The following is a 16,490-nucleotide window of genomic DNA, read 5'->3' on the forward strand; positions in this document are numbered from 1 at the left end:
TGAGGTCACAGGTGCTGTTGGGAGGCCCCGTCCACTATGGCTATGCATACAGTCCTGCTTCTTTCTTCCCAGCTCAGCCAGACCTGTTTACTGGGATGCTGGGAGGACTTCACTACAGCCAGGGTGAGACTTGGGGACAGGATGCTACTGTCTGCTTCTAGCTTGCGATTGCCGCAAAGAGAGTGTAGAGATGGAATGTTGTGCCCCCCACCCCATTCATATGTTGAAGTCCTAACCCTCAATGAGATGGTCTCAAGAGGTAGGGCCTTTGGGAAGTGACTAGGTCATGAGGGTGGAGCGCTTGTGAATGGGATTAGTGCCCTTATAAGGAGAACCACCACCCCCCACACACAGGAATCCTCGCCCCTTCTGTCATGTGAGGGTGAGGAGTTCTCAGTTTGCAAACTGGAAGAGGGCCTTCACCAGAACCCAACCACACTGGCACCCTAATCTTGGACTTCCAGCCTCCAAAACTTTGAGAAATAAGTGTCTGTGGTTTATAAGCCACCCAGGCTGTGGTACTTTATTGTAGCAGCCTGAGCTGATGAAGGCAGAGAGGAAGGGCTGGCGTGGATGGATGCTGACGGTGACTGGAACTACCCCCCCCAACCCCTGGTCTTCCACTCCCCTTGGCCTCCCCACCCCCAGCAGCTCAGGACCAGGTGGACCTGCCAGGAAAGCTGAGGTGGGGTGGGGGTGGGGGTGGGGGAGAAGGGAACTATAAAGGCTATAACTTAGGGATGAATTTATTTTTCTAGCTCCTACAAGGCAGTGAGGAAGGGGGGAAAGGCAGAGGAGGGGACTTTCAGGACTAGTTTTTTTCTGATTGTGACGCATAATGCAATCAGATGACATTTAAATATTCATAAAAAAGGATGCAGATGCGAGTGTGAGACTGGTGGGCCCGTGGGGGAGGGAGGGAGAGAGAGAGATTGGGATTCACAGGCTGCACCACAAGATCTCAGAGTGAGAAAGGGCATTTGGGATCGTTTAGTTTGACCTTTAACTGTTGCAGGAATTTCTTTATGGCATCCTGATTTGGGAGGAGGTTACCCTCCTCACCACAGACAGGAAGATTATACTAGCCTAAAGCAAGGTTTTCCGTCTCTGGGCAACAATCCTGGCTACAGGGAATTTTTCCTTAGAGTGAGATAAAGTCTCCATCACTACTTCCATTTGTACCACCCCTCCCACCTCCCCAGTGGTCTTAGCTCTGGCCCCTGGGATCACTCAGGATGTGGCCACTCCAGGTGTCCCCCGGCAGCCCTCAGGGATCTTCAGCAAGTGACGGTGTCTTCCTAGCTCCATGCTAGGCAGTCCTCAGCTCCCTAGGCATTTGGCCAGAACTTTCTTGAGGTGCTGCCACAGAGACCTCAAGAGAGAGGCAGGGAGAGCTTGCATCTGATGATTTGCACCTGTACAGTCCAGGAGACTCGGTCCTTATATCTGGAATCTGCCATCTAGCTGGAGAGAAGATGAAGTCTGGCTTTCGGGGGAACCAGAGAGGGAGTGGGGTGAGGCGAAGCAACACTAGTTTCAGAATCAGGAGAACCGGGTTCCTGATCCAGCCTGGATACTTCTGGCTGTGTGACCTGGAGGAAGTCGCTTTACTTCTCTGAGCTTTAGTTCCTTCATCTGCAAGGGAGGGACACCTCTTTTACTAGGATTCCGTGAGGATTAATGAGCTGGGAAAAACAGTTTCCCTGGCTGGATGGACTAGGACCCTCAGCTGAGTGGCGGGTTCTCTGGATCAACTCTTGAGGCAGAGGGAGGGGAGAGCTGCAACTTGAGGGCATTTGAGCATCTGGGGCCCATCCTTGGAAGCTCCAGTTGTGGCCAGTTTCAGTGATTGTTATGGAGAAGGCTTGGGGAGGGGGCAGCTTCACTACTCAGCCGTGTGGCTGGAGCACTGATGCATCTGCCCAGGGCTGGGCAGGAGGTCTTCGAGGTGGCGGCATTGGGCCCAGCTGTGTAGAGTGTAACAGATGGGACACAACCCAGAGTCATAGCATGTAGTTTACTACCCACTGGCTTTGCGATCCTGGAAAAGTCCTAACTTCTCTGACCCTTAGTCTCTTCATCTGAAAATTATAGAAGACAAATACCCAGAGCCTCTTGGGATGTTCTAAAGATGAGGGAGGCCTTGATCGACAGAGTTGAACAGGAAATGAACCTGAATGGGTGGGGCTTCTCAGAATATCAGGATTGGGAGGGTGGGGTGGGGGCTCCCAAGAGCCACGCAGGGCCGGGGGGCTGAGGAGAGTGTCGACAGGGCATTGGCCTGGCCGGACTCAGCATCACCCCTCCCAACCTGAGTGCAGCAGAGGGAGAAACAGACCCTGTCCCATGCCTTTAGAACCCGGGGCGGGATAGGACAGGAGTGCCGGAGCCTAGCTTCCCTCTCAGCCTGGGAATCCCCACGGCAGAGCCCAGCTGAGATCCCTGGCTTAGACTTCTTGACAACGGGGGACTCACTGCCCCCCGCAGTGGCCCAGGGCGTTGCCAGCGGCTCAGCTGGGGATTGTTCCTCAGCTAGACTGCGGTCTTCTTTCTCCAAGGTCCCATCAGCTTCCCTGGCCGCAGACAGGCTTGGGAAGGCTTGAGAAGCTGCTACCCTTGGGGCTGCAGGAAGAGGCGATCACGTAACAGAGCAGCAAACAGCTGGAATGAAGGAAGGGTCACTGCCGGGTCCCTGAGTGGCCCTTCTGTTCCTGCTCAGCAGTCTTTCCACTTCTCCCGACTGCTCCAAACCCTCAGTGCTGCCCCAGGCTCTGGAGGCTGAGGCCCTTCCTTCCCCCTCCTGGAAGCATTCTTGGGACACAGCCTGCCACTCACTCCCCCTGCCACCCCAGATGAGGAGCTGTTCCTCTTGCCGTTCTGTCAACTTCCATCTGCGCCCTTGACTCCATGCCTTCCACCTTCTCTCCTGGGACATTTCTCCACGAGTAACTCCTCTCTCCTGGACTCACAACCTCTGCCTCCGTACTGCTTCTCCCCCTTTAACCTATAAACCCACGGAAGGCTCTTCCATTGTAAAGATTAAGCCGCCAAAGAGACAAACAAACACATCAACAACAACACCCCTCTTGAGAGTCCTGGTGGCTCCTGCGGCTCTGACCCTGTCTCTCCTTCTTGCCTTGAAGCCAGGCTACCTATGTGGGTAGTCTTCTGCTTCTGCAAAGACCTTTCCAAGGTCAACAGTGGCACCCCTGATGCTAGATCCTACGGTCACCCCTCTGTCCTTATTTTGCCCGACAGCCTGCAGCCTTTGGGACTGAGGGTCACACCCACTTTCTTGGGACACGCTTTGGTCTCCAAAGGTACCACACTCTCCTGGTTTTCTGCCTATCACCGTACCCTAAGTTTTCAATCTCATCTTTCTCGTTAGGCTCTTCAGTATTGTTGATCCTCACGGCTCTGCACTTGGCCTTCTTCCCTCTCCACTCCTTGGGAGACTACAATTGCCATCCATGTGCCGAGGACTCTTGAATCTCTGTCTCCAGTCTGGCGTCTATCTTGTACACCAGACCTGCGTATCCCACTGCCCGTCGGCCATCTCTGTTGGGATGCCCTTCAGGCTCACCATGGCCAACACAGAGTTCACCGTCTTCCTCTCCAGGGCTCTCTGTGTCAGGGAAAGTCAACTCTATCAACCCAGGCACCTGAGCCAGAAAGCTGCGACCCCTCCGCTTACATGGACTCCTTCATCTCTCTCACTGTTCTGCTTCCATCCAATCGCTAGGTCCTGCCAGGTCTCCCTCCCAAATATTTCCGGAATCTGCCCCTCCCTTCCTGTTTGTGAATACCATCTTTCTAGTCCCGGCCAGCAGTATCTCGTGCCTAGATTTCTGACGCAGAGCCCTGTGGCGCCCCAGCTTCTAGTTCCCTGATCCCAGCAACGCCAGCCGCGCTCTGTCCCCAGGAGGAGATGAAGTGTCCGCAGGTGTCACCGATAGAGGTCTCTTGAACTTGGGACAGATCTGGAGTTCTGGCTCCTTGTGAATTGGGGCCTGGCTTTGGGGAGAAGAGATATGTGCACATGTGTGTGTGAGCGCGCATGTGTGTATTGTGTGTGTGCACTGCATGCATGTGTGCACACATGCTGGATGAGGGATGATAAAGGAGGGGCTTCTATCCCCATGGTCCCCAGAAATGTTTCCCAAGAGCCTGTCTCCTGCCCGTCACCCGCCCACGTGGGAGAACAAAGCTCTTTCCAGCTGACTGCCGCCCGTGTTTGCTGAGACAAGAGTTGTACATCTCAATTTTTATCACATGAAAATGAAATAAAGAATGCTGGGATAAATCCCGAAGAGACAGTACTGCAGAGAGAGACTCCTCTTTTGCTGTAGAGTCCCCTCGTCCCCTCTGCACCTCCCTGGAGAGCTGTCCCTGTTGAGATGTCAGCACTCTCTCTCTTTGGGGCTTTCAAAGAGGGTGTCGTGGCTCTTACATTTTAAAACACAGGGAGACTTAAATGCGCCACAGCGGCAGAAAAAGCGGCTCCGAATCGAGTTGAGTGTTTGCTGCCAGCTCGTGCTGCTCGCCTCCACAGTCCCGCCTCGATGTAGCTGCCTTGACTAGACAGAAGATGTTTTCCTTCTCAATTAGGAAAAATCCACAGCTTCGCGCCCCACATGGGAGGTGGCAGTGCTGGAATTAGCAGCGGGGAGGGGTTGGGAGGAGAGGTAACAGAGGCGACAAATGTCTCCCTCGGTCCTGGATTCAGCTCCAGCCTGGCCTAGACGAACGTGCTGGCTTCCCTTTAAGTCTTTCCTTTCTTCCCTCCCATCCACTGCTTCGCTTCGTGTAATAAACGTGAACTTGAGCCTTGTCCTGCTTTATGCCAGGCCCCTTGGTAGATCTGAGGACACAGAGGAATAAAATCCTGTCCCTGCCCTGGGGGGAACTCGGAGCTAGTCAAAGAGATGATGCAAACGTAGATAAACCCAGACACCAGTTAGGCTCATCCTGTTCCTTAAAATCCAGGTCAGATGGATTCAACCTCCCGTTCAACAGACTGCAGGCTGAAAGCCTCCCAAGATTCTTGCACATGCCTGGAGGGCTTCTCATATGGACCAGTTAGGAGCTCAGACTGTCTCGAGTTCAAATCCCAGCTCTAGCCCCTGCTAGCGGGATCCACGTTACTCAGCTGCTTTGTGCCTCCGTTTCCACATCCTTAGAAGTCACACAGCAATAGTACCTACTTCCTAGGGTTGTTGTGAGAATTAAACGAGTTAGTTCAGTGCAATGCTTAGAGCAGAGCCTGGCGCATCCTAAGCGCTACGGAAGGTCAGCTCTTTATTCTCATTGTCATGTCTGGCTTTGAGCTCCTGCTTGCACGGAATTAATTGTTTGTGCACCTTCTCACCCCCCACTGCTGGTGCTGTCAGTTTCACCCTGCGTCCGCCCAGACACGGACCTCAATCTTTTCTTTTCATGTTCCATTAGACAAAATCAGCCTCACCCCTAAAACAAAGCATGGCTGGGGACACAAAGTCTCTGTGGGTAGTAGACATTTCCAGAGGATGGGGAGAAGAAGGGATTTATAGACTGCAAGAATGCCAGCAACATAAAAGCTCATCTTTGATATTTCCATTCCTAAAAGACCCTCAGCCATTTCCACTACCTGAGTGGCAGGCAGCCTGCTACATTGTATTATTATTTTCCCCTTTGCTCTCTTCCTCTCCCCTACCTGGGAATTCCCACTATTTCCCATGCAGAGCAGTTTAACTATCTCTTTTGCTTCCTTGTCTCCGGTCACATCATACCCTCAGGATGCTACCTTCCCCCAAGTGCCTTATCAAGGTATTTTCTCATACAGAGACATTTGCTTCCCTCAGAGGAATTCTGATGTCAGATGTTATATCAGTTAGGATCCAGCCAGGCAAAGAGACACCTCAGTAAACCTTTAGGACAGAAGGGACTTAATGCAGGGCGTTGGTTACACAGATGGGGGATGGGTAGAGAAACCTAACAGCACCAGTGCAGGATATAGTGAAAGACATTCATTCCGGTAAAGAGTTGCTGTCCCAGACGCCCAAGAGCTCCCCCAGGCCCTTTATTATGTGCCCCCTATCACCCCACACTAAAGGGTTAATTCTGGGCACAGCAGGGAGCCTCAGGGCTCCCTCCAGGGCATCTTTCTGATTGGTCTGTGCCACTCCCAATGAATGGTTGTTCACTGTTTGGGACTGAACCCCTCTTCTGGATGAATGGAGCCACAGCAGGAAGAGTCTGGAGCAACGTGAAGCTTCTGGGAGATCTGAAGCAGAGGAGAAAAAACTTAGGTGTGGAAACTGGAAGATGGAGCAGAACCCAGTGAGACTGGAGGCAGGCAGGTCTTGAGGAGGCTGTAGTCAATAGTCCTGGGAAAATCCCATGGCTGGACCCCAGCTTGCTTCTCAGTCTCTCTGCTGGATGGCGTATAGCAGCCTCACACCCCGTCCTCTACCGTCAAGGATGAGATCTGGGTGAGACATGGCCCATCTTGTTACAGATGGAAAAATGGAGGCCCGGGAGACAGAGCCTTGCCCGTGAACAAGCAGGGACCAGTGCCGGGGCTCCTGCAGCCCTGCCGAGGCTCTCCCCCTCCGCGCCTTCCCCAGACCAGGATAGTAACACCTGTGCAGCAGAGTCAGCAGAAACGGGAGCTGAGAAGAGATGAGGACGCGAAGGTGAGCGTTCCCTTCAGATGCCACTCCGAGGGAGACAGCAGAAACTAATGAGATCTCTGCAGGACACGACAAAGCTGGGGGAGGCCTTTGAAGGACTGCAAAGGGAAGGCACAACTGAGCAGTAAAGGACACAGAGAGCCCCAGTTCCATGATAGGAGGGGTGAGCCGCAATTAGTGGTGGTAAGAGCGTTTACGGGGGTGGGGGGGCGGGGGGGAGGCGCAGTCATGCCTCTCTGAAAACAAACCCGACACAAGGGCCTTGCCCTCCGCTCACCTTATAAACGCACGGCCCATGAGAGCTAAAGGCTGTCACACGGAGGAGGAACACCCAGTCCATCTGGGGTCAGTCGGGGCCAATCTGGTTCTTGTTTAAAAGTGACAGAAATGGACTCCGGGCAAGTTAAGCAGAAGGGCGTTGGCCGGAAGTCTTTGAGGTTCTCTGACTCAAGAGGCGACATGAGAACTGGCCTCAGAAACAGGAGGGGACTAAGGGTGATGGGTGGTCAGGCTGAAAGGAATGTGGTGTTCCGTCTGGCACAGTTTGGGGTGTGCAGCTGGGGTCAGGACTGACCGCCATTGGCCCCTCTGCCATGGCATTCCTCCGAGGGTCACACGGCGGGGGTGAGCAGGGGTCGCACACCCGTTCCCTGGCTGTGCTGGCTTCAGGAGGAGGAAGAAAACTCATCTTCCAGACCACAAGGCAGTCACCTGGAATTTTCTTTTTGCCAAGTCAGTATTCAACGTGGGAGAGGTGCCCTCACTCTGCTTTCCACCCCCCAAAAATCTGGGTGTTATTAGGAAATGGGTCTTGGGAAATCAAAACCCAACAAATACTCACTGTGCCTCTTATTCAGAAGACACCGAGGCCCAGAGGGGGGCGGCACCTGCCCACCGTCACGTGGTGACCTAGTGCCTCAGCCCTGCTAATGGTCTAATTACATGTCTCCCTTCCAAGGGTGCATGTGTCTCAAGTCGGAGGCTTCTGAGGGAGCACAGGGGCTTGCATGGCCCTGCAGACACCCTGGCACTGGCTCTGGTCCTCTCCTCCCCTCCTCTCCTGGTTTACCTGGAAGAAGTCCTTTCTTCATAGAGACTTGGCGGCCATGGCAGAATCTGTACCTTCCAGTGTGATGTCTTGGGTGGGCTGGGGGTGGTGGCGGCAGGGACACCCCACTGTGGAAACCATGGCCCCGTTGAGGTGTCTGCCCCTATATTGCCTGGAATGAGCAGAGGGGAGAGCTGGGAGGGGAGTGGGGGGCACTGACTGGGTCCTTGGGCCTGCCTGGTTCCCTGGGAACCCCCCTCTATGCCGTGCTCCCTCTCCAGGTCTCAGGGCTTCTCTCCGCCTGCCCTCTCACCCTCCCTCTTCTCCCAGGGACACAGTTTTTCATTAGAGCAGCAGCAATGTCCTCACGGCCAATCCTCTCTCCCGCTCCGCTTCCCTCTGGCAGCTCATCGCTGTACACTCTGTGGCCAGGACATATTTAAACGAGAGAAACTTTAAATTAAAGTTTGGCAGAGTTTAAATGAAAGAAAACACACCCTCACTATGATCAAAGGTAGGAAAAGGGCTTCTGGCTCCTGGTGCAGAACTGTAGGCTTTCCCTCTTGGAGCCAGGGAGAAAATCACGAAGTGTTTTTCTAATTCCTTACATGCTGACACCCTCACCACCCCTGCCTGTCACATGCATGTTAATTGAACAGGAAGCCCCATCCTTTCCAAGGTGGCCAAGTGTTGGCGCAGCTCCCCGAGGACAAGATTCCTCCTCACATGCATTCAGGCGGGGCTTAGGGGATCTGCAGGGTGGGAGGGAGGTGGGGACACTTCCATTTTAGCATTTAAGCCTCTCTTTGCAAAGAGGGATAGTGGGCTTGGAAGGAAGGAAGGAGGCAAGCTCAGCCTCCACCTGTAGGCTCCCAGGGCCTTGAGGAGGTCCTGGGAGGGGAGGGGCAGACCCTCCTGGATAAGGATCTCCTGGGCTGAACCAGTCTCCAGTGGGTCCTCCCTTATGCTCAGCTCTGTCAAGTGTGCCGCTGATGGGCAGTGAAAGAAGACCCTGGTTGTGTGGTTCACTCCATTTCTTCCTCTACCAACCAGCTTACCCTATCCTGGGGTGGGATGGGATGGAGGACAAAGACATTTATCATTACCATGCTGAGATACGGAACTTGGCCATGCTGGGAACAAAGCTTCCAGTTCTCCACTATGTTCCTCCCCTGTCCCTCTCCCACTCTCCTAGCCTCCCTCTCCTGGTTTTAGGCTCTTGGAGCACAGAGCTTAGGCTCATCTTGGGTGAGCAACGCTAGAGCATCTGATATGGTGAGACGAGCCTGGGGCTGTCTCTTGCTCAGATGTTGCCTCTCCTGGGAGATGCGAGGTAATCGGGCAGCCTGGCTCTGAATCAGGCAGTGGGGCCAATGGGGCAATGTCCTGCGTCTTTTCTTGTCTTCTTTCCTGCCGGTGGTGAGACTTAGAGGGCAGGGATTTGGGATGCAAATGTGGCAGAAGGTGGCAAAGATACTGCCGGGCCCGTTCACTGTTGTCAGCCTCAGGCCGGCCTGGGATGCAGAGTGAGCCCCTGAGGTCCTCGTGGTCTAGCTGGGGTTTGGGGCTGGGGCCTCAGTGCTTGGGGAAGCCCCTCTGCACCCCCTCTTGTCCAGCCTATGGCGGCAGCAGGCTGCTCGGGGCTCAGAGTTTGTGTCCCTGCAATCTGTCTGAAACATTAGCACGTATTACACGAACACTTACTCTATGCCGGGTTCAGTACTACGAGCTTCAATTTTCTCTCTCTTTTTCTATTGAGATAAAATTCACACAACATTAAATTGTTTTAAAATGTACAGTACAGTGGCATCACCTTTATTCCAAGATATTTCATCACTCCAAAAGGAAACCCCATATCCATTAAGCAGTTACTCCCCAATCCCTCACCTCTACCCCCACCCCAGCCCTTAGCAACCACTCGTCTGCTCTGTCTCTGTGGTTTTATCTACTCTAGCTATTTCACAGAAATGAGTCATACAATATATGAGCTTTTGCGTCTGACTTTTTCAACTCAGCATAATGTGTTCAAGGTTCATTCATATCGTAGCATAAATCATACTTCATTCCTTTTTATGGCTGAATAATATTCCACTGTATGGATATACCACATTTTATTTATCCATTCATCAGCTGAGGAACATTTGGGGGTATTTCTACCTTTTGGCTCTTGTGAATAGTGCTGGGTGTGCATGGTTTTGTTTGAACTCCCATTTTCAATTCTTTCTGGGTCCATAACTTAGGATGGAATTGTGGGTCATATGGTAATTCTATGTTTAAATTTTTGAGGAACTGCCAAAATGTTTTCCGCAGCAGCTACATCATTTTACATTCCTACCAGTGGTGTGTAAGGATTCAGAGTTCTCTATATCCTTTTCATTTGTTATTTTCCTTTTCTTTTTTTAAAAAAAATGTCTTGCACAGGGGGTCAAAAGGGACAAACTTTCAGTTACAAAATAAATAATCCAGGGGATGTAATGTACAGCATGGTAACTATAGTTAATAAAACGGTATTGCACATTTGAAAGTTGCTCAGAGACATCCTAAAAGTCTTCATCACAAGAAAAATAAATGTCATAACTCTGTGTGGTGACACATATTAACTGATCTTATTGTGGTGATCATTTCACAATATTTACAAATAGTGAATCATCATGTCGTACATGGGAAACTAACATAATGTTATAGGTCAATTATACCTCAGTAAAAATTGTAAAAAATTATAGCCATCCCAGAGGTGTGAACACTGTTGTCTCTTTTCTTCCTTACAGTAACCCCATCGCACAGCTGAGGAACGGGAGACTTGGAGAAGGTAAGTCAACGTGTTCAGGTCACACAGCTTGTAATGACCAAGTCAGGATTTCAACTCAAGTGTGATGACTGCAAAGCTCCACAGGGCTGCAAAATCACAGGGCTACAGCGTGTCCCCACCTTCGCTGACGGCTGACTCTGCCTTGGATGTAAGGAGTGCTAGAAAGCCAGAGTTCACAAGCTGATCTTGAGCAAGTGACTTAATGTCCCCAAACCTCAGTTTTTTCATCTGTCAAAGGGAAATGATGACACCTGCTCCATCGGGTCCATGAAAACAGTCCATGTGTGGGAAGTGCTGCGTGGCTGAGGGGGATGACTCATTAGCTGAGGGTCCAGACCGTCATTCCAACACAACGGAGGCAGAGCTAAGTTAGAGCTTTTGATACATTGCCTCCTAGGCAGACAGACAGACAGTCAGACAGACACATAGGATCTTTTTTTTTTTTTTTTTTTTGTGGTACGTGGGCCTCTCACTGTTGTGGCCTCGCCCGTTGCGGAGCACAGGCTCTGGACGCACAGGCTCAGCGGCCATGGCTCACGGGCCCAGCCGCTCCACGGCATGTGGGATCTTCCCGGACCGGGGCACGAACCCGTGTCCCCTGCATCGGCAGGCGGACTCCCAACCACTGCGCCACCAGGGAAGCCCCACATAGGATCTTTTGAAGGACATTGTTATGATGTGGAGATATGGAAAAGCATTAGCATTAGGGTGCAGACATTTTAGCCAAAATTAAAAATACATTTATATATTCTTTAATGTTATTTGAACGATAAAAGTAATCCATGTTTATTGTTGGAAACCAGGAAAATACAGAAAATTATAAAGAAGAAAATTAAAATGATGCATGGTCCCAACATCTAACAATAAATACTATTAACAATATACCGTGTTTCTTCTTAGCTTTTACTCTTTAGGCGAATATGGAGTGTTCAGAGGGCTTCCCAGCTTATGCCTGAGCTGTGTCCAGCTCTGGAATCCAGCCATGCTCCAGCATTTCTGATGAGCTGGTGGCACAGGGCCATCACCATTTCTCCCGGGACTGAAGTGTCTCCTGGAAGAAAACTTACCCTGAGAGAAGACGCAGCTAGGCAGGGCCAGCTCAGCATCTGTGAATGCCAAGCCAGAAAGAGCTGGGTCTGAATACCAGCTCCACCGGTGGTAGGTGGGTGAACTTGGGCCCATTTCCCTGCTTCCTAATCTATAAGGTGGGGGATAATTGTGGTGTCCAAGTCATCAGTTGTGGAGAGAATGAAACAAGATAACCATACATGTAACAAGGTACAAACTTCCGGATATGTTTTCATATCCGGAAGTCACCAGCTATTTCTCTGGGTAGACAGAGATGGAGCAGAGCTTCCTTGTTTGGGGAAGCTACTCAGAGTCTTCCTCTGAGTGATGCAAATATGAGGCCAGTGGGCAAACTTACTGAGAGGTAACAAGACCTTTTTGGGGTGTATGTGGAGGGGTACATATGGATAATAAAAGAGCTGAGACCCTGGATGCCCAGGTGGTGCTGGCAGTATTCAGACCTGCTGGTGGACAGGTGTCCACTGGGCAGGCAGGACCAGCCTTCAGCTGGGAGGGGCATCCTGTTTCTTTCTCTAGTGGTGTCTGGAAGTAAGTTTGACCTCTTTGGACTCCATGACCACCTAGGACTTTTGAATAATTCAGAAGGGATGGGGACAGAGGCCTTAAGATGGACTCACCAGATCCTATTATTAAGATTGATGGACACTTAAATAATTGGAAACATACTCACAGATGTGTCTGCCTTTGTACCCCCCACCTGCTGAGCTGGCCAGGCTGGTTATAGACACCTTAAGTACTTAGAGTGCTTGGCACATAGAAGGCATGCAATGGGTGATAGCTAGTTACAGAGCCTTGGGGCCATATGGGAGAGGTGAGGCTGAGCATCTCGTGGTTCTAACTCTGATTTTTCCCATGGCCCAGCCCCATGGACTTCTGTGTATGTACCTGGGAAGGAGGGAGGGGACTTCAGCAAAAATAGAAAGGACCATTTGACTAAAACCCCCATAAGACCTTGGAGACATAACAGCATTCCATCGGCACTCCACTGAGAGAGAGGAGTTTGGCCCACTTGCTACCCCTCCCTTCTTCTGGGAAACTGCTTCATCCCCCGCTCCAACCCTGTGGTTCAAGTGGGAGCTTCCAGTTACAGGATTCAACCTGATAGCCACATGGGCCCAGCCAATTAGGAAACTTCCCTGAGAGTTTTAAATTGGAATTAAGGGGAAAGAGTCAATCTTTCTCTGAAGGCAAAGGCATGAGATATGGTCCTTGAAATTATTGGAGACAACTTCTACCCTGTGGGAGAGCTCAGCCTGAGTAGGAGAGAACAGAGTCCACACATCAGGAGAAGCAGAGGTGGCAAAAGTTTGGAGGGCAGTCACAGTCCTGGCTCTGGTCATTTCTGCCATCCAAGTACACCTCTCTGCTTCCCACGGTTTGGTCATGTGAAGCCATAAATTCTTCTTTTCATCTAGCTATTTCAACTTGCAAGTCCCAAGTAGGTTTTGGTACAGATGACTTCAATGCATTGACAGTGGATCTGGATGGAGATGTTGGAAGCCCATGGGAGATAAAGGTGCCTGCTGAGAGGGGCAGTGTCCATCAAAGGTGGGGGTCCTTGGGGAGTGGCAGAGACACCAAGAGAGAAGATGGTGCTAGGGAAACAAGCCACAACTGGCAGAAGCAGCAGAAAGTTGGGGGTGGGTGGAAGTAGGAACGTGTTATATAACTGAACAGACTTGCGACATTTATCACACAATCAATACAGTCTAGTGTTCTTTTTATTTTTACTTGACTTCACACCTTGAGCATCATCCCTTAAAATGAAATATGATTGGAAATGTGATTTTTAATGACCTCATAACATTCCATCATATGACTCTAACATGATTTATTTAACAAATCCCCTAGTGTAGAGGACTGTAAGTAAATTATCTTCATTTTTTTGGTTGGTTTTTATTCTTTTGTTATTGTGTACGACACTGCTAGGAACCTCCTTGCAAATAAATCTTTGTGCACATCTCTAATTATTTCCTTAGGAGAAATTGTTATAAATGGAATTGCTTTATCAAAGGGTATGGACATTTTACAGCCTTTGATCCATATAAATAAATTGCCTTACAGAATGGTTGTGACAATTCTCACTCCCCCCATAGAGCAAAATAGTTTCCTTTCCTCTCAACCTTTGCCAGCTCTAAGTACTGTGATTTTTTTAAAAGCTTGGCTAAGATGACAAGCAAAATATATGTTTCATTGTTTTAATTTGAATTTCTTTTATTACTAGCGATGCTGAAAATTTTCAAATATTTATTTGCTGTTTGTAGTTTTCTATCATTTCATATTTATGTCGTTTGCTCATTTTTCTAATGGGTTTTCAGATTTCCTTATGGATTTGTAAGAGTTCTTCACTTTGCCTGTTTCTTAGTTTCCTACTTTTTGTTTGATTTTTAATTTTGTTTATGATATTTTGATTTACATAATGGTTTCATTTTATGCTTTCAGATTTGTCATTCTCTCCCTCTGTGTTTTCTTCTAAAAAACTGTGCTTAGAAATACCTTCCTCACTATAAAATCAGATAAATATTCACCCATATAGTCTTCTGGTTCTTCTAAAATTTAGTGGTTTAAAGTTATTTGGCAATTGAGAATTTATTTCGATGAGGGGGAGCTAAGGATCTAACTTTTTTCCCCTCCAAATAGTCAACCAGTTCCCCCAATGTCATGTGTTAACTAATCCACTCTTTTACCCCACATTTGAAAGGGCACCCACCTTATAACCCACTGCTAGGATCTGTTTCTAGGCTTTCTGTCAGATTCCTCTTGTTTATTTGACTATTCCTGGACTAGAGTGCAATTGAATTTGTTTTTTTGGCCTAAAACAAGAGTCCTTGTTTTACAATAGGGAAATTTAATCCAGTTCTATTTGTTGTCAAAATTGATCATGTAATTCTGCATTTTCGTCTTGTTTTTTGCTTTGTTTTTTCTTTTTCCTGCTTTCTTTTGTCTGTCTTGTCCACTGCAATTCTTCTGCTTACAGTAGTGCCTGGCAAAAAGTAGGAATTCAGTAAATGCTTATTAAATTAAGGGATATTAAGTATATTTAGTATCAGATAAATGTGGCCATTTAAATAAGCAAAGAAAAGATAAGCAATGTTGAGTCAACTGGATCACCATCTAGAAAATAAATAAGTGTAGACTCTTACCTCATATCATGCACAAAACCAAACTTCAGATAAATTAAAAACAACCTTTAAAATAAACGAAACAAATATTAGGAAAAAATGTAGGAAGCTATGTTTATAACAGTGAGATAGGTGAGATTCTCTTAAGAAAGATACAAACTGCAAGAGCTACAAAAGAAAAGGTTGATTATTCTAGTTATATCAGCATTTAAAGTTCCTATAAGACAAAAATACCTTACGCCAAACCAAGTAAAGCAGTAGACCGGGAGAAATAGACTGGGGGAAATACATTTAATATCAGGATCTAGAAGCAGGTCTGTTAACTATTGACAATTTGGAGTTGATAAGTGTAAACAATATTTTGAGATACTTACAAGAACTGTAATCTGATATGAAAATACCTGATTCTTATGGGTGACAAGGTGCTAATTCTACCATTGTTTGGCCTACCGTATTTGCCTCCTATTGCTGCTGTAACAAATGACCACAAACTTAGTTTTATTTTCTTACTTTATGGAGGTCAGAAGTCCAAACTTAATGTCCGTGGGCTAAAATCTAGGTGTTTGGGGACTGCTTTCCTTTTGGAGGCCCTGGGGGACAGACAATCCATTTCCTCGTCTTTTTCATCTTCTAGGAGCTGCCCACATTCCTTGGCTTGTGGCCCTGCATCGCTGACGTCTTCTTCCCTCGGCACGTCTCCTTCTCTTACTCTACCTCTCCAGCTTCCCTCTTATAAGGATCCTTGTGATTACATTGGGCCCACTGGAATAATCCAGGGTAATCTCTCCATCTCAAGACCCTTGATTCAATCACTTCTGCAAAGTTCCTTTTGCCTTGTAAGGTGACACATTCACAGATTCCTGGAATTAAGACCTGGGCATCTTTGGGGACCATTTTTCCTGCTTACCATGCCTACATTTATAACTAAAGGAAATGCTAAATTTCAATTAGAGTTTAGTAAAAATAAAGATGCAACAATTTCTCACTCAAGTTCATAAAAGATCTTCCTGAATTCCTCCCATGAACCCTAGATCTACAGTATTGATATCTATTACAAATTGCCATCCAGAAAGGTAGAGATTAAATTTACGCCCTTTTCAATAGCCTATTAAGGGTATCCGTTTCCCTCAAGTTGTCACCCACACCAGGTTTTATCATGAAAAAAAAAAAAAAGAAAAGAAAGAAAAGGAAAGGAAAATAAGGAAGAAAAAAGGAAGAAAATAAATCTCTGCCAAGTTGAAAGGGGAAAAACACATGTAAGTGAGAGTTTGGCTCTATCTAGACATTATACTACCTTTTAATCTCAAAATTCGTTTGAAATTTTCACACGATATTTTGGTGCAGAGGTTGTCAAACTTTCTGAAAATGACTCAGTTACAAATATTTTATGCTTTTCAGGCTATCTGATCTCTCTTGCAACTACTCAACCTTATCATTGTAGCCTGGAAGAGCATAGAAATATGGAAACAAATGAGTGTGACAGTGTTGCAATAAAACTTTACTTACAAAAGCAGGCAGAGGACCAGATTCGGCCCACAGGCCATAGCTTGCCAACCCCTATTTTAGAGCAGCCACATATGTAATTTAAAATTTTCTGGTATCCATATTTAAAAAGTAAAAAGAAATAGATAAAATTAATATATTTTATTGGATTCAACATATTCCAAACATTGTCATTTCAACATATAATAAACATAAAAATTATTGAGATACTATTTCATTTTGTACTATGTATTCAAACACTGGTGTGT

The sequence above is a fragment of the Stenella coeruleoalba genome (assembly GCF_951394435.1).
Source record: "Stenella coeruleoalba genome assembly, chromosome: 1".
NCBI lineage: Eukaryota > Metazoa > Chordata > Mammalia > Artiodactyla > Delphinidae > Stenella > Stenella coeruleoalba.